Source organism: Lagenorhynchus albirostris, chromosome 3 (genome assembly GCF_949774975.1).
Source record: "Lagenorhynchus albirostris chromosome 3, mLagAlb1.1, whole genome shotgun sequence".
Classification (NCBI taxonomy): Eukaryota; Metazoa; Chordata; class Mammalia; order Artiodactyla; family Delphinidae; genus Lagenorhynchus; species Lagenorhynchus albirostris.
This window is the reverse complement of record NC_083097.1, coordinates 116,698,959-116,725,763: the sequence shown is the minus strand read 5'-3', so window position 1 is coordinate 116,725,763 and position 26,805 is coordinate 116,698,959. Positions and strand designations below refer to the sequence as shown.

Genomic DNA, 26,805 nt, shown 5'->3' with positions numbered 1-26,805 from the left:
CTCCGACACCACAGCCAGGAGTAACCACTATTTTGATCTCCATCACCATAGATTAGTTTGGCTTAATCTTGAAATGCACATAAACGGAATCATATATTATGTGGTCTTTTCAGTCGGCCTTCTTTCATTCATCACAGGGTTACCTTGTTTTGAAGCAGAAACCCCAGAAACTGAGATTTATTTTCAGGAAATCCCCCTCTCATGTCATAGACCTGGATGCCAACTGCTCTGATTTATACTGGTTGCACTTCCTGCAGTCCTCCAAGCACATGTTATAACAATTTATAACAAAACAAAACCTTGGATTGTAAAAGTTTTCCTTCAAGATAAACTAAATCTTTTAAAGCTATTCAAATCTATTCAATCTTAATACAGCCCCTGACTTGACCCCATAAAAGTAAAATCTTTCCCATATTGAGCGCACAATTCCTCTTAAACCTATTTTTCTTCCTTGGCATCCACCCATTTTAAAGAACCCTCAAATTCTGAAATAAAATGAATTGTCAGTTCTGTTACTACTTTTGATTAGTAAGGGGTTAAACTATAGGAAAATCTCGGAGGCAGCCTAAGGCCCTAAATTCAGACAAATGTGTCAGGTCAGAAAAGACAGGAAAGGGACAACAGTACAGCAATAACATACAGGTACAGATTCCACAGTCAAACTTTCAGGATTTAAATCTGGGGTCTGGCCATTTCTAGTTGGGTGGCATTGGGCAAGTCGTTACTCCACTATGTGTTTCAATTACTTCACTGTAAAATGGGAATAACTTCATAAGACTGTTGCAAGGATTAAATGTGAATGTATATAAAGCTCTTAGGAGAACACCTGGCACATAATAAGCACTCGGTAAGAATGAGCTATATTCAAAAGCTGAAAGCTCTAAGACAGCAACTATTCTGCAAACCAAAAGGTTATAAAACAGTCATAACGGTCACCAAGACATGTAGCACAGTGCTTCTCAAGATGTTTCCTTCCTAACCCTTCACAGACTGCTACTTTTTTGTAAAACGCAAGATTCCATGCTCGAATGTCACAGCAATGTCAAATTGCTCTCAAAGTTTTAAAATTTTTACTCTCACTTTCTGTATTTATCTCATTGCAGCCTGATAGCCGCTCAGGGACTGGCACTTGTCTGCACAGTAAACTTTGAGTAGCACTGTTCCAGCACACAAGAAGGACTCAGAAGCCTACTGACAACTCAGCTAGCAGGTTAAATAGAATTATGAAAACATATTAGTAAAGAAAACCCACCCCAATAGCAGGGGCAAGAGGATGACTTGAGGGTCAACAAGTTGAGACATAAAACAACCCCAACAGGCTAAACCTGTAAAGCAAAACTGGCTGCCAGAGCAAGAATCCAACCGGTACTTTGCCCCCTCTCACTGCTCGAGGAGATGCCTTCAGAAAACATGTCGGCCAGGAAGTCATCAGCCCCACAGGGAACAAGAGAAAGGAGGCAGAATTGATTCAGCCCTCCCAAGAAAGAAGTCCTTCTCAGGAGTTAGAAGCCACCCTAAGCAGTCACCAAGCTTTGGAAATGTCACATGGCAAACGAAGGCCAGAGTTTCTTCCCTGCCAAAGAAAACATGCAAACATTTCCATTGGTGACACTGGACGGCACACATGCACACCTACGTAATACACATACAGTCGCCCCTCGGTATCCACGGAGGATTGGTTTCAGGACCCACATGATACCAAAATCTGCGGTGGCGCAAGTCCCTTATATATAAATACCTTATATGAAAGGTATTTGCATATAACCTACGCACATCCTCCTATATACTTTAAATCATTTCTAGATTATTTATAATACGTAACACAATGTAAATGTCATTTAAATAGTTGTAAATACAATGTGAATGTTATGTAAGTAGTTTCTGGAGCACAGTAAATTCAAGTTTTGCTTTTTAGAACTTTCTGGAATTTTTTTTCCCCAAATATTTTCAATCTGGTGGTTGGTTGAATCTGTGGGTGCAGAACCTGCAGATATGGAGGACCAACTGTATACATGCCCCATTCACATCACAGTACCTGTGCTTTTAGGAGGCTCCTGAGGTCCACCCGGCCAGCCGTACTGTGGGTATCCTTGGTAGGGGTACCCCTGAGGAGGTGGGTAGGGTCCCCCCATAGGTCCTGGAGGGTAGCCCTCAGGCCCCATCGGTTGCTGTGGATAAGGTGGGTACGGAGCCGTTGGACCGGGCCCTGGATACGGTGGAGGGTTCCCTTGGTTCATCAGGGACCTGCTGAGTACACCTAAGAGACAGACAATGAAAGTTATTTGCATTTAATCTGGGGAAATCGTTAGGATAAAAACTGTAATCATGAGATCATTTACAAATTGCCTTAAAGATATCTTAAACCTCTTGCACATCTTCAGCTCTGCCCATTTTGTTTCCTTCTCACCATCACAATTGGCAAATATCTTATGTATCTGTTTGCCTTTTGTCTGCCCCCCCCACTAGACTACAGGCTGTGACAGCAGGAATCACATCAGTTTGGGGTCATCACCATGACCCTGGAGCTTAGCATAGTGACCGGCACAAGGCAGGCCCCAGTAAATGTGCTGAATGAAGAACCGATTATTATTTTGTTTTTTAATTCTCTAAAATATCCATAAATGTGATTGGATAGCTCTAAGAAAAAGGCAGAAAGTCTAACAGCATTAATTATGAATCAGATCAGCAGAGGCTGACCTGGTGACAGAAATCCTCCAACAAACAGGGCTGGGCCACAATGGGGTTTTCTAACAAGCAGCAACACTGGCAGTGAGTGACCAGTGAGTATAAAGCTTGCCCCCACCCTGGGCACTGGGTGATCTGGTTGCTCTCCTGAGACCCACAGCTCTGAGCAGTTGAGCAGTATGCTCGGTTGTCACTACACAAAGGGCAGAGATGTCCACAGAGCATGCCAAGCATCTCCTCTGACCATCCAGGCTCCCAGGACTCTGGAGCACTCCCCAGGAGCCCCCACTTTGTTTTACAGGTTCCTGCTCTCGGTGGTTTGCTTCTGTGAGGGAGGCCATTTCTTCCCAGTCCCCAAAGCCTTTTATCCATTCTCTTGATTGGGCCTGAAGTCTGGAGGGGGCCAGCATCTCCTTTCTATCATCTCTAGCCCCCGAAGTGCCTGACACAATGACTTCCTGATTAAAAGCATTACTGGGGAATGCAAAGTGAATATATTCTGGATGAACATGATTGCTATCATCTTGCTGCCTTGTACTCACCCCTCTCCTGTACTGATATTTAACGTTTTACCTATCTGAGTAAGTTAACAGAGGGAAGAGTCTCATACTCAAAATTTAATAATTTCACCATTAGTTCTTTTTCATAATATGCAATCAATAAATTCATAAATGACTCTATAAGAAGAACAGAGTAGCCATAAAGTAAGGTTCCCTAGAAAATCTGCATTAAAACAGTGGACTTTGCTGGCTGCCCACGCAATAACCACATCCCCCTTCATAATAAGTCAGATTTCCAGTTAAGTATCCGTTCTTTCTTCCTGTAGTTTATGTGCTTTGGGGGAAGCTCATTCCTTACCAGTTCCAGGGTGAGCCCAATCTAACCTAAGCCAATCCAGGTCACCCTTTCGTCTTTTCCATCAAGACTGATTCAAGGACTCCAGGACTAAGCCAATCACAAATGGCATCCTTTGGGCACTCGGATTAGTTCGAAAGTGGTTTGATCAGTTAAAATCTTGGGGCTTGGACTTCCCTGGTGGCGCAGTGGTTAAGAATCCGCCTGCCAATGCAGGGGACAAGGGCTCAAGCCCTGGTCCGGGAAGTTCCCACATGCCACGGAGCAATGAAGCCCACGAGCCACAACTACGGAAGCCTACATGACTAGAGCCCATCCTCCGCAACAAGAGAAGCCAACGCAATGAGAAGCCCACGCACCGCAACGAAGAGTAGCCCCCCGCTCGCCGCAACTAGAGAAAGCACGCACGCAGCAAGGAAGAGCCAACGCAGCCAAAAATAAATAAATAAAATAAATAAATTTAACAACAACAACAACAAAAATCTTGGGCCTCTCCTAACACACTCCCAACCTTCCCTTCCCCTTAACACAGTCAAATACACGGTCTAGCAAGGACATGGCCTACAAAATTGCTGACAGCCAATCTGCAGCCGTGAGGGAGCCACCAGCCTTAAGATGAAGTAGATACTTCAGAAAGGTAGAGCAGAAAGAAGGAAAGAAATGGGATTCCAGGGACTTCCCTGGTGGTCCAGTGGTTAAGACTCTGCACTCCCAATGCAGGGGGCCTGGGTTCGATCCCTAGTCAGGGAACTAGATCCCACATGCCACAACTAAAACAACAACAAAAAAGATCCCGCAGGCTGCAATGAAGGTCCCGCATGTGGCAACAAAGATTCCGTGTGCAGCAACTAAGACCCAACGCAGCCACATACACACATACATAAATACATAACTAAATAATTTTTTAAAAAATAAAGAAATGGGATTTCAGATGACTTTATAATAGCTCATAAATCAGATTAAAACCCAACCTAGGGCTTCCCTGGTGGCGCAGTGGTTGAGAGTCCGCCTGCCGATGCAGGGGACACGGGTTTGTGCCCGGGTCCTGGAAGATCCCACATGCCACGGAGCAGCTAGGCCCATGAGCCATGGCCGCTGAGCCTGCGCTCCACAACGGGAGAGGCCACAACAGTGAGAGGCCCCTGTACCACAAAAAAAAAAACCAAAAAACAAAAAAATAAACACCAACCTAACCTAAGCTACCTCTGTAGAATTTCCACTACTAGGAACCAATAGTAAGGTAAGCTAATGAACCCCTCTGATTGATGTTCAAGCAAGCAGACATTTATGCAGTGCTGACTGTGCCTGGCACTGTGCTAAGTAGTGGGGTATAGAAATGGATATGCTTCAAATCCTTCCCCTGGACAACAGGTTAAAAAGACAAACATAAGGATGGTAGTTTTTAGAAAAGGTGGTAAACAGACTGCTGGGTAGCAGTAGGGGCTTAAACTCAGTTGAGAGGAGGTGGGAGTGAGGAGAGTGTCACTTGAAGGAGGGGATAATAAACTGAAACTTTGTAAGATGAAATCGGAATGGCTAGAAGATCTCTCTTTTGACCTCATCTGCATTCTGTCTCTCATTCTTCTTTCTTCAGGGGCCTGGGAGGGATTCAGAAAAGAACTAGGGTTCTTTCCCTTCTTTGCTCTCTGGTCTATGCCAACGTGGCATCACACTCTGACCTGGAAATGGCCTTTCCCTTTACCCTAAACCAAAGGCTCACAGTGACAAACACTGCAATCATCACGTGAACCTGGGCACCTAACTGCTGACTACTTCTGCATTCCCTCTCTCCTGCCTGGAAGGCTGTGGTAAACCTAGTGAGCCCTGGTTAACACAGCAATCAGTCTCATTAACCCCTCTACAGCTATTCCATTAGTTATTTTTTAAGTCACAGAAGTAGAACACAGCCATCATAACTACTCTTTCCTGAAGTTCAGTGTGTGTGTGTGTGTGTGTGTGTGTGCGCGCACGCGTGTGTCCTCTGTACTGACCTAATTCCATCAAAACTGTAGTTTAACTTCATTAATCCAACAAGACCCTGTAATAATGATCATTCTCCCTCTAGCAAACTCTACACCTATATTTCTCTGAAGACACTGCCCTTCTAAGAACAATGAGCAGTGAGAAGGCACAGAGAACAAAGTGTTTAGAACTATCACAACCTCACACCTCAATGTTTCATGACTTTTCTTGATCGATCTATGTGTATCTATTCCTCATTATTCCTGGGACCCTCAAAACTCTCCCAAATGTATGTGTCCTCCCCTTTCTCCCTCAATCATGTTTCCCCCTCATTTTTAGTATGTAACTTTCTCCCTCTGCCTGAGAAACTGCTTAATGTCTGGGGTCAGGGGAACCCCATGTACTACTCAGATGCACTTATAAAGAGCATAACAGATGCTCTACTGTCATGACCAACCCCCACCCCACACTCTGTCCTGTGTTCCCAGAACACAGTCACCTTAGAGGAATAAAATCTGGAACTATTTTCAGTTTCCTCTAAGCAGGAAAAAAATCCCAGTAAGAGAACAGCAAAAGTCATAGAAATAGCATCTGTGTCAAGATCAAAGATTCCAGAGCTGGCATCTTAAAAGCAGGAGTTCACCCAGTGGGAATCCATTGTTCCCATGCTTGTACAGAAGCGAACCCAAGTAAAGAAAGATTCCCTCACATTGACACAGTCTAGTACAAACCACTTAACATAAGCAAAATATAAATGAGCTTTAAATTTAAGGTATGATACAAAACTTTAAAACATGAATGTTTTCCCTTATAAATTTGGTCAGGTGAAATGTAAGCTCTACTATAGTTGAGTGTGTTACACTGAGGATCAAATGTAAACAGTGGAAATTATAGCATTAAAGACAAATCATAGCTCCAAAAGAGACAGCTCAAATCAAGCAGCAGCCAAGATCCATTAAAACTGCATTGAATCTGGGCTTCCCTGGTGGCGCAGTGGTTGACAATCCGCCCACCAGTGCAGGGCACACGGGTTCGATCCCTGGTCCAGGAAGATCCTGCATGCCGTAGAGCAGCTGGGCCCGTGCACCACAACTACTGAGCCTGCGCTCTAGAGCCCACGAGCCACAACTCCTGAGCCCACATGCCACAACCACTGAAGCCTGTGTACCTGAAGTCCGTGCTCTGCAACAAGAGAAGCCACCACAATGAGAAGCACACAAATCGCAACAAAGAGTAGCCCCCACTCACCGCAACCAGAGAAAAGCCTGCGCGCAGTGACGAAGACACAACACAGCCAGAAACAATAAATAAATAATAATAAAATAAATAATTTTTTAAAAAAACCACTGCATTGAATCTATTTGCAAAAGAATTCAGATTAATGATAGTAAAGATGATCCAAGATCTCAGGAAAAGAATGGAGGCATAGAGCGAGAAGACAAGAAATGTTTAACAAAGAGCTAGAAGATCTAAAGAACAAACAAATGGAGATGAACAATACAGTAACTGAAGTGAAAAATACACTAGAAGAAATCAATAGCAGAATGACAGAATGGTGGAAATTAATGCCATGGAATAGAATAAAGAAAAAAGAATGAAAAGAAATGAAGACAGTCTCAGAGACCTCTGGGACAACATGAAACACACTAACATTTGCATTATAGGCGTCCCAGAAGGAGAAGAGAGAAAGGACCCGAGAAAGTATTTGAAGAGATAATAGCTGAAAACTTCCCTAGCATGGGAAACGAAACAGTCACCCAAGTCCAGGAAGCACAGAGAGTCCCATACAGGATAAACCCAAGGAGGAACACGCTGAGACACATAGTCAAATTGACAAAAAATTAAAGACAAAGAGAAAATATTAAAAGCAACAAGGGAAGGGACTTCCCTGGTGGCACAGCGGTTAAGAATCCGCCTTCCAGTGCAGGGGATGTGGGTTCAATCCTTGGTCAGGGAACTAGATCCCACATGCATGCCACAACTAAGGAGCCCACTGGCAGCAACTAAGGAGCACATAGGCTGCAACTAAGGAGCCAGTGAGCTGCAACTAAGGAGCCCACCCGCTGCAACTAAGACCCAGCACAACCAAAATAAATAAAATAAAAATTTTTTAAAAGCAACGAGGGAAAAGCAACAAATAACATAAAAGGGGGGTGGGACTTCCCTGGTGGTGCAGGTGTTAAGAATCTGCCTGCCAATGCAGGGGAGAGGTGTTCAAGCCCTGGTCCGGGAAGATCCCACATGCCGCGGAGCAACTAAGCCCATGCGCAACAACTACTGAGCCTGCACTCTGGAGCCCACGAGCCACAACTACTGAAGCCCATGTGCCCAGAGCCTGTGCTCCACAACAAAGAGAAGCCACTGCAATGAGAAGCCCATGCACCACAACGAAGAGTAGCCCCCGCTCACCGCAACTAGAGAAAGCCCATGTGCAGCAACGAAGACCCAATGCAGCCAAAAATAAATAAATAAAATAAAAAATTTTTTAAAAAAAGAAAAAAAACATACAAGGGGGTAGTTCCCTGGCAGTCCAGTGGTTAGGACTCGGCACTTTCACTGCTGGGTGAAAGCCCTGGGTTCAATCCCTGTTGGGAAACTAACATCCCACAAGCTGCTTGGTGGAAAAACAAAAACAAAAAAACATACACGGGAATTCCCATAAAGTTATCAGCTGATTTTTCAGCAGAAACTGCAGGCCAGAGGGGAGTGGCATGATGTATTTAAAGTGATGAAAGGGAAGAACCTACAACCAAGAATACTCTACCCAGCAAGGCTCTCATTCAGATTTGACAGAGAAATCAAAAGCTTTACAGACAAACAAAAGCTAAGAGAATTCAGCACCACCAGACCAGCTTTGCAACAAATGCTAAAGGAACTTCTCTACGTGGAAAAGAAAAGGCCACAACTAGAAATAAGAAAATTATAAGTGGAAAAGCTCACCAGTAAAGGCAAATATACAGTAAAGGTAGGAAATCATCCACACACAAATATGATATGAAAACCAGCAATCACGAGAAGAGGAGAGCACAAATGTAGGATATTAGAAATGAATTTGAAATTAAAAGACTGGCAACTTAAGACAATCATGTTTATATAGCTAGTGGGAAGCAGCCGCATAGTATAGGGAGATCAGCTCGGTGCTTTGTGACCCCTAGAGGGGTGGGATAGGGAGGGTGGGAGGGAGACGCAAGAGGGAAGAGATATGGGGATATATGTGTATGTATAACTGATTCACTTTGTTATAAAGCAGAAACTAACACACCACTGTAAAGCAATTATACTCCAATAAAGATGTAAAAACATTAAAAAAATAATAATAAAGTGAGATTCCACAGGGCGGGGGAAAAAACAAAAAACCTTCATGGGAACCGCAAACTGAAAATCTAAAATAGATAAAAAACGCACAAAAAAGAAAAAGCAATCCAAACACAACACTAAAGTTAGTCATCAAATCACAAGAGAAGAGAACAAAAGAGGAAGGGGAGAAAGAAGACCTACAAAAACAAATCCAAAATAATTAACAAAATGGCAATAGAAACATACATACTGATAATTACCTTAAATGTAAATGGATTAAATGCTCCAACCAAAAGATACAGAATGGCTGAATGGATACAAAAACAAGACCTGTATACATGCTGTCTACAAGAGACCCAATTCAAATCTAGGAACACATACAGACTGAAAGTGAGGGGATGGAAAAAGGTATTCCATGCAAATAGAAATCAAAAGCTGGAGTGGCAATACTCATATCAGACAAAGTAGACTTTAAAATAAAGACTGTTACAAGAGACAAAGAGGACACCACATAATGATCAAGGGATCAATCCAAGAAGATATAACAATTATATATGCACCCAACATAGGAGCACCTCAATATACAAGGCAAATACTAACAGCCATAAAAGGAAGAATAGACAGTATCACAATAATAGTCCACTTTGATCAATGGACAGATCATCCAGACAGAAAATCAATAAAGAAACACAGGCCTTAAATGACACATTAGACTACATGGACTTAATTTATATTTATAGAGCACTCCATCCAAAAACAGCAAAATAAACATTCTTTTCAAGTGCACATGGAACATACTCCAGGATTGACCACACGCTGGGGCACAAAGCAAGCTTCGGTAAATTTAAGAAAACTGAAATCATGTGAAACATCTTTTCCAACCACAACACTCAGATTAGAAATCAATTACCGGGAAAAAAAAAAACTGTAAAAAAACACAAAAGTGGAGGCTAAACAATATTTTATTAAACAAACAATGCATCACCAAAGAAATCAAAGAGGAAATCAAAAAATACCTACAGACAAACAACAATGAAAACACAATGACCCAAAACCTTTGGGACACAACAAAAGCAGTTCTAAGAGGGAAGTTTATAGCAATACAATCTTACCTCAGGAAACAAGAAGAATCTCAAACAACCTAACCTTACACCTAAAGCAACTAGAGAAAGAACAAACAAAACCCAAAGTTAGTAGAAGGTAAGTAATAAAGATCAGAGCAGAAATAAATGAAATAGAGACAAAGAAAACAATAGAAAAGATCAATGAAACTAAAAGCTGTTTCTCTGAAAAGATAAACAAAATCGATAAATCTTTAGCCAGCCGCATCAGGAAAAAAAGGGAGAAGGCTCAAATCAATAAAATTAGAAATGAAAAAGGAGATGTTACAACTGACACCACAAAAATACAAAAGATCATAACAGACTACTACAAACAGCTATATGCCAAAAAAATGGACAACCTAGAAGAAATGAACAAATTCTTAGAAAGGTACAATCTTCCAGGACTCAACCAGGAAGAAATAGAAAATATGAACAGACCAATCACAAGTACTGAAATTGAAACTGTGATTTAAAAACTCCCAACAAACAAAAGTCCAGGACCAGATGGTTTCACAGGTGAATTCTATCAAACATTTAGAGAAAAGTTTACATCTATCCTTGTGAAACTATTCCAAAAAATTGCAAAGAAAGGAACACTCCCTAACTCATTCTGTGAGGCCACCATCACCCTGATACCAAAACCGAAGATACCACAAAAAAAAGAAAATTACAGACCAATATCACTGATGAACATACATGCAAAAAGACTCGACAAAATACTAGCAAACAGAATCCAACAATACATTAAAAGGATCATATACCATGATCAAGTGGGATTCATCCCAGGAATGCAAGGATTTTTCAGTATCTGCAAATCAATCAGTGTGATTCACCACATTAACAAATTGAAGAATAAAAACCATATGATCATCTCAATAGATGCATAAAAAGCTTTCGACAAAATTCAACACCAATTTATGATAAAAACTCTACAGAAAGTGGGCACAGAGGAAACATACCTCAACATAATACAGGCCATATACGACAAACCCACAGCTAACATCATACTCAATGGTGAGAAGCTGAAAGCATTTTCTCTGAGATCAGGAACAAGTCAAGGATGTCTACTCTTGCCATTTTTATTCAACATAGTTTTGGAAGTCCTAGCCATGGCAATTAGAGAAGAAAAACAAATAAAAGGAATACAAATTGGAAAAGAAAAAGTAAATCTGTCACTGTTTGCAGATGACATGATACTATACACAGATAATCCTAAAGATGCCACTAGAAAACTACTAGAGCTAATCAATGAATTTGGTAAAGTTGCAGCATACAAAATTAATACACAGAAATCTGTTGCATTGTTATACACTAACAACAAAAGAGAAAGAAACAATCCCATTTGCCATCACATCAAAAAGAATAAAATACCTAGGAATAAACCTACCTAGGGAGACAAAAGACCTGTACTCTGAAAACTATAAGATGCTGATGAAAGAAACTGAAGATGACACAAACAGATGGAGAGATATACCATGTTCTTGGATTGGAAGACTCAATATTGTCAAAATGACTATACTACCCAAGGCAATCTACAGATTCAATGCACTCCCTATCAAATTACCAATGGCATTTTTCACAGAACTAGAAAAAAAATTTTTTTTTCTCATGAACCATGTGCATGGCTAAAATTTTTTTTAATTTGTATGGAGACACGAAAGACCCTGAACAACCAAAGCAATCTTGAGAAAGAAAAATGGAGCTGGAGGAATCAGGCTCCCTGACTTCAGGCTATACCACAAAGCTACAGTCATCAAAACAGTATAGTACTGACACAAAAACAGAAATATAGATCAATGGAACAGGATAGAAAGCCCAGAAATAAATCCAAGTACCTATGGTCAATTAATCTATGAGAAAGGAGGCAAGACTATATAGAAAAGACAGTCTCTTCAAAAATGGTGCTGGGAAGACTGGGCAGCTAACATGTAAAAGAATGAAATAGAATATTTTTTAACACCATGCACAAAAATAAACTCAAAATGGATTAAAGACCTAAATGTAAGACCAGATACTGTAAAACTCTTACAGGAAAACAGGCAGAATGCTCTATGACATAAAACACAGCAATATCTTTTTCGATCTGTCTCCTAGAGTAATGGAAATAAAAACAAAAATAAACAAATGGGACCTAACTAAACTCAAAAGCTTTTGCACAGCAAAGGAAACCATAAAGTGAAAAGACAACCCACAGAATGGGAGAAAATATTTGCAAATAATGCAACCAACGAGGGATTAATCTCCAAAATATACAAACAGCTCATGCAGCTCAATATAAAAAAACAAAAAACAAAACAAAACAAACAAAAACAAAAAAACCCAACCCAATCCAAAAATGGGCAGAAGACCTAAATAGACATTTCTCCAAAGAAGACATACAGATGGCCAACAGGCACATAAAAAGATGCTCAACATTGCTAATTGTTAGAGAAATGCAAATCAAAACTATAATGAGATATCATCTCACCCCAGTCAGAATGGCCATCATCAAAAAGTTTATGAACAACAGATGCTGGAGAGGGTGTGGAGAAAAAAGGGGACTCTCCTACACTGTTGGTGGGAATGTAAATTGGTACAGCCACTATGGAGAACAGTATGGAAGTTCCTTAAAAAACTAAAAATAGAGCTATTGTATGATCCAGCAATCCCACTCCTGGGCATATATCCAGAGAAAACCATGGTTTGAAAGGATACATGCACCCCAGTGTTTACTGCAGCACTGTTTACAATAGCCAAGACATGGAAGCAACCTAAATGTCCATCAACAGATGAATGGATAAAGAAGATGTGGTACATATATACAATGGCATATTACTCAGCCATAAAAAAGAATGAAATAATGCCATTTGCAGCAACATGGACATGGAGACTATCATACTAAGTGAAGTAAGTCAGACAGAGAAAGACAAATAAATGATACTGCTTATATGCGGAATCTAAAAAAAATGATACAAACGAATTTATTTACAAAACAGAAACAGACTTACAGACTTAGAGAACTTATGGTTACCAAAGGGGAAACGTGGGGGTGGGGAGATAAGTTGGGAGTTTGGGATTGACGTGTACACTATATTTAAAACAGATAACCAGCAAGGGCCTACTGTACAGCACAGGGATCTCTACTCAATATTCTCTAATAACCTAAATGGGAAAAGAATCTGAAAAAAAATAGATACCTGTATATGTACAACTGAATCACTTTGCTGTACACCTGAAACTAACACAACATTGTAAATCAACTATACTCCAATATAAAACAAAAATTTTTTAAAAAAAGGCTGCACTGAACACTCTTATCTGATGATCCCACTCAAGACATGCTCAAAGTCATAGGATTTTCAGTCATTCAACCATACAATGAGAAGAGCAGAAACTATTCTTTCGGAAAGTGGCCCATGGAGGTAAGATCACAATAAAAGACCTCATCAAAGCAGAGACGAAGGAAAGAATAATAGTTTTCAAAGTTATTTTTTTAAATGACAAGACACCTGGTAGCATGGCACTGACCCTGCAGGCAGTAGAGTGGAGAATGTTCCTCTGGAAAAACTGAGCAGCCCGAGGGGAAAAAATTACTGATAATACTCGAGGAGACTCCAATGACTCACCCAGTCACTCCTCAGAAAAGCCCATGCACGCAGAACTTCTAATCAGCTTTTTATTGCCTCATAAATAAATGAATGAACAAGGATTATCAAGACATTTAAGGAAAGCCTGCAACATAAAAGAACAAAACAGAAAAAAGAAAAAACAACCCAAACGTCCAAAAAAAAAGAAAAGAATAAATTACGGTACATCTATATAATAGTTCCTTTGCAATTATTCTCAATTTGAAGCATGATATTAATAGTAAGCGTAGAAAAATGTAAAAGCATGATCCCATTTTCTTTAAAATAAATATTAATAAATGGATCAGTGTTACAGAATGAAGAATTCTACAAGAGACCCACACAGTAGTCACCTAATTTAATAGAAAGGCATCACTGCAACTCAGAAAGTAAAAATTAATCTTTCCAATAAATAGTGCTGGCTATTCTAATGGGAGAAAATTTAAAAAATGAACCTTGATCTCCATCCTTATAAACAAAGAATAATTCACACTGTACCCTGGACACAGTCACACTTTTAGAACAAAGTTTATAATACATTCATGACTTTGGAAATATTTATCTTATGACCCAGCAACTCTACTCTTAGATATATACTGAAGTAAAATGAGTGCGTAAGTCCACCAGACACATGTAAGAATAGTCAGTGACTTCCCTGGTGGTCCAGCGGTTAAGACTCCGTGCTTTCAGTGCAGAGGGCACGGGTTCAATATCTAGTCAGGGAACTAAGACCCCACATTCCCACATGCAGCGCAGCATGACCAAAAAAAAAAAAAAAGGAATGGTCAAAGCAGCTTGATTTATTATAGCCCCAAACCGGAAACCATCCAAATGTTCATCAACAGCAGAACAGAAAGATTACGGTACAGTTATACAATAGACACTGCCCAGTGATAAGGAAAGAACAATTACTACATGCAGCAACGTGGATGAGTCCCACAGACAATGATGAACAAAAGCCAGACTCAACAGACTTCACACTGTAAGACTGCATTTATATGAGGTTCAAGAACAGCCAAAACGAATCTACGGATATTGACTGGAAGAGGCACAAGAGGCGATTTCTGGGATGATGGAGATGTTCCACATCTTGAGCTGAGTCATGATTACATGGAACAGTTTTGGAGTTGTACATTAAGATTTTCATGCTTTGGCAGACAAGCCTGGGAAGGGCTGAGGGGACCGTCCTGAGAAGCCTTGATTAAAATGGGGAAAAAAAAAAAAAAGATTTTCATGCTTTAAGTGTACAGTAACAGTAGACAGACAAAATTTGGCTAGAAGGAAAAAAACATTTATAGTGGTTTTCCCTGGGTGCTGGAATTATTGGCAATTGTTATTCCGTATGTTTGAAAATTTCAATAAGGAACCTATATAGTCAGAAAAAAAATAACTTTTCTTAGTGCTTTTTGGTATTTTCATGTTACCCACCTCTTTTTTTTTTTTAAATGCCTAGAATGCTTCTGTAGACCCCTTCTAGTGCCCCAACTTCCCTTCCTATTATTAATTTTCCCTTGTGGATAAACTATTTTATATCTGCTCTTCACTGCTTTTTACAGTGATTTTTGTAATTGTGGTTCTTTTTTGTGGGGGGGAGGCACTCCATGCGGCATGTGGGATCTTAGTTCCCCGACCAGGGATCGAACCCGTGGCCCCTGCAGTGGACGTGCAGAGTCTTAACCACTGGACTGCCAGGGAAGTCCCATGATACTTTTTTTCACAAGACACTTCAGCTTCTTAAGTTCTTTAAATGTTTTTTCTCTGCTTCAAACTGAAAAGTCACTTGGCTAAGTACCAAACATGGGGTTAAAAAAAAAATTCTCTTGGTTACATGCAGACTTCCCCTACCTTGGGACTATTCTTATCTTCAAAGCCAGAAGTCATGCTTATCCCTCCATCTTTACATATCCTTCTTGGGAATTTATAAAATTGTAAAGTTTTTTTTAAAAAAAGGGCTGATTTTACTCTGAAGACCTCCTCTGTGTCTTTTCTGAACTCCCTAATTAGGGATCTTCGTAAATAGATTATTTTATATTCTAGGTCCCTCAGTTTTTCTTGATTCTCATACCCATAATTTTGGGTATTGTTTGTTGGGCTAAAAAAAGCTTTAGAATTACTGGTTTGGTGCTGCTCTATCATCTCAGGTTTACAGTTTTTGTTAAATTTTGGCATTGATGTGTTCGTTTATTCCATTCACACAGTCATTTGTTCCTTCTATAAAAAGTAGAGACAGGGCTTCCCTGGTGGCGCAGTGGTTGAGAGTCCGCCTGCCAATGCAGGGCCCCGGTCCGGGAAGATCCCACATGCCGCGGAGCGGCTGGGCCCGTGAGCCATGGCCGCTGAGCCTGCGTGTCCAGAGCCTGTGCTCCACAACGGGAGAGGCCACAACAGTGAGAGGCCCGCGTACCGCAAAAAATAAATAAATAAATAAATAAATAAAAATTAAAAAGTAGAGACAGTAGGTCAGGGAAGTCAGAGAAGGCTTCTAACGGGAAGCAATGATCACACTGAGAGTTAGGCAGAAAGGGAAATGCGGATTACTCAACCTTCACACTCTGGTCAGAGATAACGCTCACAAACAGCCTTACTAAGAGTAGACTTTCAGGATCACTGCAGCTTCTTTTTCTATAGTTATCCTTTATCTCTTTTAATAGGAGTCATGTAATTTTATTCGTTTGCTTGTCAGATACTATTGGCAAACCTAATCATTTGTTTATTCAACATTATTAAGTACTTATTACATGACAAGCCCAGTACTGAGGATATGAGAGAAAGAACTCTAGCTGCCTTCCTCTTCCCCTTCAGTACCACTGATAATAGAAATAAAATAATTGGGACTTCCCTGGTGGCATAGTGGATAAGAATCCACCTGCCAATGCAGGAGACGCGGGTTCGATCCTTGGTCTGGGAAGATCCCACATGCCACGGAGCAACTAAGCCCATGCGCCACAACTACTGAGTCTGTGCTCTAGAACCCATGAGCCACAACTACTGAGCCCACACGCCTAGAGCCTGTGCTCCGCAACAAGAGAAGCCACTGCAACGAGAAGCCTGCCCACCGCAACAAAGAGTAGCCCCTACTCGCCACAACTAGAGAAAGCCCGCACGAAGCAACGAAGACCCAACACAGCCAAAAATAAATAAAATAAATTTATAAAAAAAATAATAAGTAATCTAGAGATGATTTAAAGTATTCAGAGGATGTGCGTAGGTTAAATGCAAACCCTATGCCATTTTATTTACGGGACTTGAGCATCCACATTATTTTGGTATGAAGGGGTCCTGGAACTACTGAGAGATGACTACACACAGTAAAAAATGAAAGATATCTTTGGGTAATGTCTGCCCCATGGCTTTTAGGAGAAAATAACCTATTTCTTCACTTGTTGAGCAGGAAAGCCACACTTCTAGATGCTTCCAACAACCATCCAGCTACCACTGAGAACATGTTTTGTCCCAGCACCAGGGCAGGATCCACAGCTGTGAACAGTCCCATGGGTTTCAGGCCAACCTCACCAAGGGCCCCTTCTCCAGCCTTTATTAGTCACGGATGGTCCTCTGCAGAAGCCAGAGGACTACCTGAATGTAGGACAGCCTTCTGCCTTCAGCTTCTGGAAGGACACCCCAAAGGTGGACCTCACTCAGCCCCTTGTCTGACAGCTCCCATAATGCCAGCAAGCCCACCCCCCCACTGCCCACTCCCCCCTTGGGAACTCCAACCACCAGCTGCATCCCACCCCTCAGCTCGGGAACTCCGGTCAGCACCCCACTGATGCTGCTATCTTAAAGCCATGGGGAAGTGAAGGCTGGCTCCTGCTCAGAAAAAAAGGCTGGGGACCTCTGAATTACATCTAGTCATGGGATGTACAGGAGAGCATTGTAACTCTGGAGCTTCAAACAGCCAGCCCTCAAAGTGACAATGGAGGGAAAATGAGCCCAGCAAGAGGGAGGGTAGGAAGCAAAAGCAGCAGTGAACAGAAGGGAAAGAAAAAGGGAAGAAAGCTGTTAACAGAGAAAGTGAGTTGGGGAGATTAAAGAATAGGTTAGAGCAGGGAGAGAGAGAAAAGGGAGGAACTCTGCTCCCTGCCAACTTGACAGGACACACTAGAAAGGGACAGTCTATCCCTCCCAACAAGCCTGACAAGGCCACTTCCCAGGCCAGGTCCCTCACCAGCACGGCCCCTGAAAGACAGGCTCTGCCTGCCCCCTCCCAGAGCATTAGACTAGGCTTTGTGGGAAAACTGAAATCTTGACGGCTTAGAAAAAGGCCCCTACAGCTTCATGTGCTGGCAATTTTAACTAAGCACTCCTGGTTCCTGCCGGCTACCAGCCCAGCCCTGGCTTTGCTCCACCATTAAAGCACGCTCTCCTGACCGACCCTCTGCGGGAGCGGCAGCTCAGTCAGCACCGCAGGGCGGCTTTAAAGGACAAGAGTGAATTTCACTGAACACCAGCAAGTACTAGTCACACCTGCCATGTGAGCACCCTAAGGACCAGACATCCCAGGGCAGCTCACTCCCCCCGCTTTCATTTTCATAGAATCTTTTTAAAGGAATACGCATTATGGACAAAAAGGTTAGAAAAAACACATGCTAGATGATAACTTCAGAGTTCTGTCATTAGTAACATCCACCAAGAGCAACTGTATGTATGGAAGACAAGGGGCCCAAAGTAGTATGGAGTATTGATGAATTAAAAACAAAAACAAGAAAACAAACTGCATCCACCCTGAACAAAAACCTGAGTTTTCCAAGAGCGCACCTGCACAGAAAGAACAACAGAACACAGCATCAATAAAGTCACATCCCTGGTAGAGGGCCTAGAGTTTAATGTAGTATACAGGCTCACCACCACTTGGGCCTCCTTCTGGCAAACCTCATGTCAAAACACCAGTGTTTTCAACTGACTGCATGTATTTCTTTTTAGTTCCTACGTTTTTCACTCTGCTCTCTTCCTGGTGTCATATAGCCATGCAGAGTTTCAGAAGATGGGATTCCAGGGGCCCTCTCCGAAGGCCTGCCTACCCCCAAACCATTCCTACCACCTGTTTACTGCCACCTGAAAAAATTAACAGAGTGAGTCATGTCTTTGGATGAAGGCAGTATTTTTCCAACTGGAGTATGTGGAACAATTTGGGGAATGTGGACAGACAACTTAATTTTAATAGTTATGCTTTTTAATATTTGCTTTCTATTTGTGGCAGGTGATAGTGGTTTCCAATTTAAGCCAATCATAGGTTCCCCTTCAAATAACTTTTAGAGTTTTTAAAAAATGGCATAATTTAAAGAAAAATGTTAAATAATAGCACTGATGGCAAAGAGATAAGACAAAAATCATGCAGGTGGAACACAAATTAAGTGTGAGAAACAGATGAAGCACCCACCTCCAAGCCCTTAGAATGCAACCACCCCTCGCTGGAGTTCTGCCACCATCACACATCGAATATCACCAAGATTTAGTTCAGCAAAGTCAGCAGAACCAGAGGACGCAGAAATTGGATCAGAGATTGATGAATCACACCAGCCTTTAGAGAGGGTGCTGCGGAAGAAAGGCTGGGGGTGGGGGAAGGGGGGACACGGGGTCTGGGGTCTCTGGGAAGCTAGCGGGCAGCAGGAAAGCAGTAAGTATAGGTTTAACGACAAGGACTCATGAGATAGGCACATTCCTACAGAAGTCCCCCTCTTCACACATACTGTCCCCAAATGATCCTGCCCGAGGTCCCAATACTGAAAGCTGATGGGTGAAGTACTGAGAGCAGAAGTCTAGCACCACTTCCCAGGTCTTCCTATTCCCAAATACCTTTGCAATTCAATTGTTCCCCACCCCTGCCTTTCTTTGAACACTGGCCAGGAGGCCAGGTAGATTTCAGTCGTGATTTATTTTCTGGGCCAATTCTCTTGAGACTAATGACTCTTTAACACAAATCAGAGAACTGATGAAAGGCATCTGTGAATAAGGCATTACTCTCCAATGAGTAAATTCAGGTAGATCAAACCCTCCCCTCACCATGATTACCAAGACTCCCTTAAATCATTCACACACATCACCACAATAAACTGAATATCAACGATAAAGAGAGTCACACAAATTTTTTGGTTTCTCAGTGCAGATGAAAGTTATGTTTTCACTATACCGTAGTCTATTGAGGGTACAATAGCATTATGTCTAAAAAAATAATGTACACACCGTAATTTAAAAATACTTCACCACTGTGGGACTTCCCTGGTGGTCCAGTGGTTAAGACTCCGTGCTCCCAACGCAGGGGCCACAGGTTGGATCCCTGGTCAGGGAACTAGATCCCACACGCATGCTGTAGCTAAGAACCGGCGCAGCCAAATAAATAAATAAAATAAATATTAAAAAGAAAATACTTTATCACTGAAAAATACTAACAAACTTCTGAGCCTTCAGCGAGTTGTAATCTTTTTTTCTGATGGACGTTTGAAGTATTGCGAGAATTACCAAAATGTGACACAGAGAAACAAAGTGAACAAGTGCTGTTGGAAAAATGACGCCGACAGACACAGGGTTGCCACAAACCTCCTATCTGTAAAAATCGCAGTATCTGCAAGGCCCAACAGATCAAAGTACAATGAAACGAGGTATGCCTTTAATCAAAAGGTTCAGAAAAATATAAACCATCCTTTGTTTTTGACAAAGCCATACCAGACTTGCTACCCACAGACACTGGATTCAAACCATTTATCTCCCTTGCTTTTTTTTTAATTTTTTTTTTTTTTTGGCTGCGTTGGGTCTTAATTGCTGCGTGCAGGCTTTCTCTAGTTACAGAGACTGGGGAGCTACTCTTCGTTGTGGTACACAGGCTTCTCACTGTGGTGGCTTCTCTTGTTACAGAGCACAGGACTAGGCGCGCGGGCTCAGTAGTTGTGGTGCATGGGCTTAGAGGTTCCGCACCATGTGGGATCTTCCCGGCCCAGGGATCAAACCCATGTCCCCTGCATTGGCAGGCAGATTCTTAACCACTGCGCCACCAGGGAACTCCCTCCCTTGCTTTAGAACTGAGGGCCCATCCAGTTTCCTAGCTCTGGTTTTGAGGCCTAAATCAGTACTAATATTCCACATACGTCTCCTAAAAACTACAAAAGAAGTCATTCTAAGCTCACTGCCTTTTGAAGAGCCCTTTGTATATAGTGCCCAAAATGGTGTGAACCTTTTTGGCCAGAGCCCGGAGGGTCAACTCATGCCCAATCCCCTTGCTTTTAAACTGCTGTGTTTTAATTGCTGACTCCCATTGTACAGCCAAGCCAATTAGTAGGGCTGGTCAAGCGTGAGGAGCTTGGAGGCCTAGAACACAGCACTCAATTCAGCCTGAGAAAAACAGGAAGCCTCTCCTGTCAGAACTTCCCTGTGAGAACTATGCCTAGACAACAAATGTCACAAGTCCGAGAGACGGATGTTGTAGTTCTGTAGTTCCCTGGGCACGTCAGCAAGCACTTGAATCTCTATCTGATGGAGGACTGGCAGAGTGACTCAGGAGAATGAAATTTTAAAAGATGACTATTTCACTCCTCATTCAATTTAGTGAGCATTATTGCCCACTTCAGTCTCTGAAGTGCTTAGTGAATAACTCCTTTAGGGTTGAAAGGATGTAGGGTCCAAAACCCAAGAAGCTGCAAGGTTTACTCCAGGCACTCTAAACCAGCTGGATAAAGTGTGAAACAGTCTGAACTTATTTTCATATGAAATGCAAACATGCACTTACCCTCAGGTCTCCAGATCTGATTATTGGCTTATTGGTAACCAAGCCCAAATACACCCGGAAACAAAAACAAAATAGCCTTAGGGTGCTGAATGAGGCTTTTACCAAAAAAATTTAGAATGTCCACCCTCTTTTTTTATTTCACTGCATCTCAAAAAAATCAATCATCCAAAAATTAAAATATTCTGCTTTAGAGGAGCTCAAATTTCATAAAAGCCTCCCATTAATATTCCTTCAGAACCTCTGTGAAGGACTTCCCTGGTGGTGCAGTGGTTAAGAATCCGCCTGTCAATGCAGGGGACACGGGTTCGAGCCCTGGGCGGGGAAAATCCCACATGCCGTGGAGAAACTAAGCCCACGCGCCACAACTACTGAGCCTGTGCTCCAGAGCCTGTGAGTCACAACTACTGAGCCCGCGCGCCTAGAGCCCGTGCTCCGCAACAAGAGAAGCCACCACAATGAGAAGCCCACGCACCACAACGAAGAGTAACGCCCCCCCCACCCCGCTCTCCACAACTAGAGCAAGCCCACGCGCAGCAACAAAGACCCAACAGAGCCAAAAATAAATAAATAAATAAATAAATTTATGGGGGGGGGCCCCTCTGTGAAGCCTTTCCTTTCGGCGGAGCGCGGTGGCAAAATGGCCGTGCAGATTTCCAAGAAGAGGAAGTTTGTCACTGACGGCATATTCAAAGCTGAACTGAACGAGTTTCTCACTAGGGAGCTGGCTGAAGATGGGTACTCTGGAGTTGAGGTCCGAGTTACACCAACCAGGACAGAAATCATTATCTTGGCCACCAGGACACAGAATGTTCTTGGTGAGGAAGGGCTGACGGATCCAGGAATTGACTACTGTGCTTCAGAAGAGATTTGGCTTCCATGAGGGCAGTGTAGAGCTTTATGCTGAAAAGTTGGCCATAAGCGGTCCGTGCTCCATTGCCCAGGCAGAGTCTCTGCATTACAAACCCTTAGGAGGCCTTGCTGTGCAGAGGACCTGCTATGGTGTGCTGCGGTCCATTACCCCGTTTCAAGGTCGAGGACTGTTTCCAGCCAAGAAAGGAGGGTCTGCCCTTGGGTGACAAAGGTGCAGGCCTAGAACGCTCGTGGGGGTCTCTGGCTCATACCCTAGCCCTGGTTCCCACCTGGGCCCAGTTCCCCTTAAGGGAGGGTATTTCTGTTCTTCAACAGAACAGCCAGGCCTGGTGTTTATCATTGCTTGTGTTGAGGGAAACACTATCTTTCTTTCCTAACATTGAAGTCTTAAATTCTCTACCAATGGGAACATTTGTGGGGGCAGCCGGGGTGAATGAAAGCAGAAAATTTCCCAAAACTCTCGGCCTACTTAACCGCCCTGACAGCACATAGTTACAGTGTCTGGGGGAGGGGGAGCGGACTGTTTCCAAAGGAAGCATGATTAGTTGGCCGTTCCAAATAATTCCAAAGACCATTTAGAAAATGGTTAACAGTTTTTTAAAAATGTGGCCCAGAAATCTAACTTCCAGCGATTCTTAATATTACGGGGCTTCTGGAGAGCCCTGTAAAAAGCTCTTTCATAACAAGCCCAGCCAATGAATAGGTACACGGAGGGGGGGGGGGACTCTTCAGGTAAGTAGAAATATGTGGTAAACACACATTGCTCAATGCTGAAATGACCTGTCTTAAGACATGTTTTACAGAGAATGATGTGGCTGATCTGACTGGGAAGCTCGCTCTCCCCAGCTGCCAGCACTCTGGATTTGTCCTCCCTTGAGTGCTGTGCTGGTTTCTCCGTTTAATGCATAAACCAGCTGCAGCCACCTTGCCAAGTTCTCAGCAATTCCCTCAACTGCCTTTTACTGTACAGGATTCCTGGAGTCCAATTCTGTTTTCTGGAGTCAAACAAATGCAAAACAAATTGGTGAGAAGTTTCAGCTATTTCAGTTCCTCCCAGAAAACAGAAGTTTGTGAAAGGTTCAATCTAAAAAGGACAACTGTGTGCTTTTTGTTGTTCACAGGATCAGTAAATTTCAGAGCTGGAAAAAAACCCATATATCACCAAATCATTCCTCTTCAAAAATCAAAATATCTTCTTCCTATTTCTCAAGAATTTAAGACAAAATGGCCAATTAACACTTAAGCAGCCTTACCTAAGAAGCCCACAAACTGAGGGTAGCAGGTAGGAAAGGGGAACTCTGTTCTACAATTAACAAAGAGCAGGGGACTCCTTTCAGCTTCCCCAATGCCCCCATTCATGTTTGGGGCACTGATTATCCTTCAATAACTTCTCTGCCATTAAATCTCCTACCACTCGCTCAGGATTGGGTTTCACCCTGGGGATAAGAGGTGTTTGTAGAACACGCTGAAATTTCTAAAGGGTAAGTGCTGTGGACAATACAACCTCAGTGCATATCAAGGGTAGCAAAGCCCTCAGAGAGTCATTAACTCACCCGGCCAAATGAGAAGAGAAAATGAGCCGCAGCTGCGTGCTTCCTTTCCCGCATAAGAAGGAATTTTTAAAAAATCTGCTAACAATGGCCGGGGTAATTGGCACCTGGCTGCCTGCTCCCACATCCTTGTCTGATACAAAGATTTCAGAAGCAGGGTTCACAGAATCCCAACGGACCAGAGTTCTAGGCGTTGTCACCTCTTTTCCTGCCTCCTCGGTGTCTCCCCATCCCAGTGTTCCCCTACCCCAACCCAGCCGACGCTTCAATGGCTCCCCACAGTACACAAACCCTCAGCTGAGCGCTCAAAGAGTTTTTCCCAACCGGCCCTAACCTAAATCTCCAAACTTCCCCTCCGCCCCCAAAACCGCCCTAGCACTCGGTCCAGTAAGTCGCCGAATCGTCTTTCCCTTACCTCCAGCGCGAGGCTCAAGGTCTTCTCCAGAGGTCCCCTTTCCCTCCCTCTACTCGTCCAATGCCCACAGCTGCCGGAGATTAGCCGCCCCTCTCAGGGCTCCGCTCAGATTTCACTTCCTCCAACAGGTCTATTCAGATCCCTAGACACCGTTCTCAATAGTGAAGATTCCTTTTCCCCCGCAACACCTTTCCTGAACACCCCCGGCCCCTGCTCCCACCCGAGGGGCTCCCGAGCGCTCTCCCGCCCCAGCAGGCCCGGCTCAGAGCACGGAGTGGATCCCCGGCAGCGCCCTAGAAATCGCAGCCCAAGGCGAAGAGATGCAGAAGCCTCCCGCAGATGTCTCCCGAGACCGGGTGTGGCGAGCCCAGCTCTCAGTCAGCCGACTTCTCGCAACGCGGAGCCCCTTAGTCCACTGCCCAGAGGCCGGGCGGGCGGCGCTGGATCTTCCCAGCCTCCGCCAGCGGCGCTGCGACGGGACCCGGAGGAGCAGCCGCGATGAGCCGGGGTGGGCATCGGGCTGGCTGCAACCGCTCCCCAGCTCCTGGCCTCTCTCCCAGCCCGTGCGCGCTCCTCGGCCGGAGCCGGCCCATCCCGCCCCGGGGCCCTTCGCTCTTCCGGCGCCCTCTGGGGAGCTCGGGGGTGCGCAAAACCCCGGAAGGGCCCTGCCCGCACCTCACCCCCTCCCTGGTCCCATCTTGGCCGGGTCCGGCTCCGCCGCACCTTACCTCTCTTCTCTTCGAAACTGCTAGGCACTGGTTCGGCCCGGACCCGCTGGGATCAGACGAGACCGCACTAGTCGCGCCGCACCTGCCAAAGAGCGAGTGAGGAGCCTGGGCGCGCCTGACGTCACAACCGGCCCGAGCGCCGCGAGCTCAGAGTCACCTGATCACCTTGGCAACCCGCACGGGGCGGGGCAAGGCGGTGGGCGGTGTCATAGCAAGAGCCCAGTTCCCTGCAGCTGGTCCTGGAAGCGCCTCCTGAAGCGCTCCCGGGCTGTTGACGACGCGGAGCCTCGAGGTCCGTCTCTGGCCTGGCTGCTCAGGCCTCCGAGTTGGGATGGATACCTGAGACTCCAACAGGCACAGGCATCAAGTTCGATCAGTGCTCCGAGACTCCAGACGTTATCCCCTCGCCGCCAGTGCAAGTGCCTGGCTGGCAGGGCCTGTGTCCCCACCATACCCGGTTCAGTGCGTGGCACGCAGGTTCGCTTGTGGGCTGCTCCTCTACGTGTCTTCTGGGTCTAGACCCAACTAGGTTCGAGGGTTTGCTCCGCGAACTGTACCTGAGAGGGCTGGGGCTGAGGCTGATAACTGGATTGCTCTTTGGCAACTTTCCCCATAAGCCTCTCAACAAGTAGTGCAGCCTTTGCTGGAGAAAGTAGTAAGACTTAATTCATTCAGGAGAGGGGAGGAGACGGGCTGTAGCCCAGGCCCAGACCTCCTGTCCTGAAGGCCTCCTTCTATTCCAACAGAAAGAGAAAGCACTGAAACACTCCCAGAGCAAAGCCTAGAACAAGCCAGGACGTCCTACTTGAAAAGCTTTTTTGTTTTTCAGATTAGATATCGATTTTCTCAATTTCCTCCCCTTGCTCACTATAATTGTATGCCTGCACCTCTATGACTTTCCAGTTGCTAGACATAGACCATCAGCTTCAAAATGAAAATCTAACACTCCATGGAGGTCCTGGTTTGAAAGCCACTGCTTATTTCGTCCCTTCACTTTCTGAGTTCCATTTAAGTTTTACTCTTCTAGTCCCTGCACCACTATGGAGGTTTCATGTATGTCGTCCTTCCCTCTCAGCCTGTGGGATTTTAAACCAAAAAGTTATTTTATAAATAACTTCTAGTGAGCACACTAGAATGTGTGCAATGAGCAATGAGCAATTCCAGGCTGCTTGAGGCACGATTCTTGAAGATCAGGAGTTTATCGGTGGTGTACCTCATATCCAAGTACCACCTGTGCTGTTTACTTAATAGTTTCATTTTAAGTGACACTTCTTTATTTTTATACGTTTATTTAAAAAAGAAACTAGCGGGACTTCTCTGGCAGTCCAGTGGTTGAGACTTCGCCTTCCAATGCAGGGGATGCGGGTTTGAGCCCTGGTCAGGGAACAATGATCCCACAGGCCTCGTGGCCAAAAAACCAAAACATAAAACAGAAGCAATATTGTAACAAATTCAATAAAGACTTTAAAAATGGTCCACATCAAAATAAATCTTTTTTTAAAAAAAAAGAAACTAGCATACAAACGGGAATAAAAGACAGCTGTGAAAGATAAAGTAGAGTCATGACTCCAGTCAGAGGTGTACTAATAGGAGAGAAGAGATTTAAAACATGAGCCCAGGTCCCAAAGGGCGGAGATTCGGAGGCAGGAAGATGGTGGGAGCAGGGCAGGGGCAGCCACACCTGGGGTGGCAGATCTGAGGAGGGGAACTCCAACTGCAGGTTAGGGACAGGTTGGGGAAGAGTTGGGCTAGAATGAGGTTTGAGGGAGGCAGTGGAGGGGAGAAGTGCTAGGAGCAGAGAGAATGGAGAAGGGATCTAGAGAAAGGAGAAGGAGCAGTGGTTTGGGGAGAGGCTGCTGAATGGAAACGTGTACTAATAGCATTAAGGGAAGGGAGGCTGAGAGGCTGCAAAAGTGAGGACTGCAGAGAAGGAGGAGCAGGTGAGAAGAACCTGATGTAGGCCCAAGGGGAAAGCACAGGGCCTCTGAGGCTCTACTGTGGGCAGGGCAAGGTGA

General features: G+C 43.9%; 1 long non-coding RNA gene and 1 other non-coding gene across 2 annotated transcripts in view; one reads left to right on the top strand and one right to left on the bottom strand.

The window, feature by feature from the left end:
* The window catches only part of LOC132517121 (uncharacterized), a 64,859-nt gene extending 39,912 nt beyond the window's left edge, over positions 1 to 24,947 (bottom strand). The window contains exons 1-2 of the long non-coding RNA XR_009539594.1: positions 24,791 to 24,947; positions 2,036 to 2,257 (exon numbers count right to left, since the gene is read on the bottom strand). This is a non-coding gene — a long non-coding RNA (uncharacterized LOC132517121). The remainder of the gene's footprint in view (positions 1 to 2,035; positions 2,258 to 24,790) is intronic.
* Positions 4,218 to 4,290, top strand: TRNAG-CCC (transfer RNA glycine (anticodon CCC)). Its single transcript has one exon. It is a non-coding gene; the product is annotated as a tRNA-Gly (tRNA).
* Positions 24,948 to 26,805: the final 1,858 nt, after the last annotated feature.